Genomic DNA, 2,852 nt, shown 5'->3' with positions numbered 1-2,852 from the left:
GAGAGGTGACTGGATCATGAGTATGTGATACTGGGTCATTCCACTTGGAGTTTCTCCCTGGGTGTGACATTGGGAGGTGAAGCCTGGTGGGTCACAGGGGGTGTGGCCTGAACGGGTATATCTGCCCCCCTCGTCCGCTCATTACTCTCTACTTCTTGCCTTCAGATCATGAACTGTTTTGCTTCTGCCCTCCTGCTCTTCCTTGCTACCCTGCCTTGGAACCAGCCGACTGTGGACTGACTGCATCCTCCACTAACAGTAAGCCGGAATAAACCTCTACTCTTGTAACTTTTGGGTGATGGGTATTTGGCCCAGCAAGGAGAAAGTAACTTAAAACAATTGGACTAGGTAATTTTGACCACAGCCTTTATAAATGAGACGCCACTTTAGGAGATTTTGTGAGTGAACCAAGTAAAATGCTGCAATAAAGAAATCATTATAACAGTTTGTACATGTGTGGAGACACTTGGTAACAGTCTTGCTGATAAAACTGTTCAATTCTAGATGTTTCAAATGAGAAGTTGCATTTTCTTTTTCCATTCATTGGAGAGTAAATGAAAAATCTCAGTAGATCTAAAGTTCAGCTAGTCAAACCTTAGAATTATATTATAAACACAAATGGTAATTTTTAGGAAATCATTTGTATGTAGTATACATGATGAATATGCATGTTTTTTACTTCCCAGATTTCACAAATTTAAAACTCATACAGTCCTTTTGCTTTCTACTGAACTTTTCAGCTGGATATAATTATAAATTCCTCTTACCCCAATACATTTACTATCGTATGACTTTTTTTTTCCATTGAGTTTATTGATACTTTTTAAGTATGCAGTACTGTTACATTCATCATTGGGATCTTGTACCTTTACATGACAGAACTTGGTTCTTAGTTTTCCCCCATACTCCTGTATTGTATGGCTTTTTAATCCAGGAATTTTTTCATTCTTGGTCTTCCTGTTTCTTTATTTTTTCCAAGCCTCCCCTTCCCCCCATTTGCTCTTGTAATCCTACAACAACTTTAGTCCTCTATTGGGCAAGCAATTAAGAACCTTCTTCTTTTTTTTTTTTTTGGTATCGGGGATCGTAACTCTGGTCCCTGTGCTTGTGAGGCAGTCAGCGGAACCGCTGAGCTAAATCCCTGGCCCATTAAGAACCTTCTTAAATCATACTTGACTACTTGGAAAGCATTGTGTCCTGCCTTTCCCATCTTTTTGTAGTGCTATGCACTTGTGTTTATTGGAAACAAAACTCTTTGTGCCAGCTAGTGTTTAGTTCAGTTGAACACTCTTTGGGGGGGGTACCAGGATCAATAGTTCACTTGAAAACATTGATGTAATTTATTTATTTATTTATTTTCCTCATTGAGTTTATTGGAACATTTCAGGTATATGGTATAGTTACATTGATGTCATTTATTTAAAAGTACAAGAGTTTCAGTTTTACTGATTTGTAAGTTCTTTGTTTCAGTATCTAATGATGTGTGAAAATATTTTCAGAAAAACCTGTGGTAGTTTAATGCATTTGGGGTTTTATAAAAACAAAAACACCTGTGCGTTTCATTTATATGAAAATAGCATGAAGAAAATTTCATCTAATTTTAGAACTTCTTGTGAAGAATATATTGCTTCTTTCCTAGGGGAGTGATGGTGAAACTTTTAGAGCTTTCAGTGATAACAAGGAGCCCATTCTCACATGCATGCCATAGGTTTGTCACCACTGTCCTAGAGTATCTATTCCTGTTTCAATTCTTAATTTTATTTGTCTCAAGTATCTCCTTTGTTTTTCTTTTTAAGTAATGACTTTCCTAAATTGAAAGCTGAAGAACTATACTGAGAGTTTATTCTTGCACATTCTTATATATGGATGTGAATGAAAATTTTAACACAAGGGTAAAAACATTCACTTAGCTAATTATACAGTAGGATTGAACTAATTTCATGATCATATTTCAAGAGATAATAAAGTGAAATAACTACTCAATATGTTTTTATTTGTTTGACTCTTAAAAAATATAAATCAGAGCAGGGGATTTAGCTTAGTGGTTCCGCCACCTGCTTTGCAAGCGCTAGGACCCAAGTTCGATCCCCCGTGCCCACCCCCCAAAAAAACCAAAACAAACAAATCAGAGGCCATAGTAGGTGAGAATGATTGCAATAATTTGAAAAATTGATCCAATGAAGTTATCGTTTTACAGTTTTGTCTGAAGCATATTTGTTTAATGTGAAATAGGAGGTAAGTATGTTGGTTTACTGGCCTAAGATTTTGAAGTAGTAGTAAAGTGAAAAAGAAATGGATTCGTTTTAACTCTAGATGGCAGTTAAACACAACTAATAAAGACCGACTTTTTTGAAATACAAAACCATTAAAAACATATACACATGAATGCACACACACTTTCTATTCCACTTAACTGTATTCTCAAAATGATGTCTTGGATTGATATTACTAAACGAACATGTATAAAATGTATTACATATAAATGAAAAATACTAGAAGGCCAAATTTGAATTTTTCTAGAGCCTGATTGATCAATTTTGTTACCTCCTGTGCTATGGGTCCAGGGAGTCCTGTTGGTTCACTATCAGACTTTTCATCCTCATTTGTCCTACTATTTGCTATTGGTGAACTGGATATTTGTTTTTGTGTCTTGCTTAAGTGTTTTCTCATTTTTATTTTTATTGTTGGGTTGTCCTTCTTTAATTTCTGGGTATTACTTAAATCTTCCTAATATAGTTGCGTTTTAGCTTTTGAGTTTCTAATGACTCATAGACATTCTCGTTTTCATAATATCAGAGAAAACAACTCTTTAAATCAATCACCACTCTTTGTCCCAATTGATACATTCAGCA

The sequence above is a fragment of the Fukomys damarensis genome, unplaced genomic scaffold (assembly GCF_012274545.1).
Source record: "Fukomys damarensis isolate Sample0158 unplaced genomic scaffold, DMR_v1.0_HiC HiC_scaffold_28, whole genome shotgun sequence".
Classification (NCBI taxonomy): domain Eukaryota; kingdom Metazoa; phylum Chordata; class Mammalia; order Rodentia; family Bathyergidae; genus Fukomys; species Fukomys damarensis.
The sequence above is the reverse complement of the archived record's forward strand: the minus strand, read 5'-3'. Positions refer to the sequence as shown.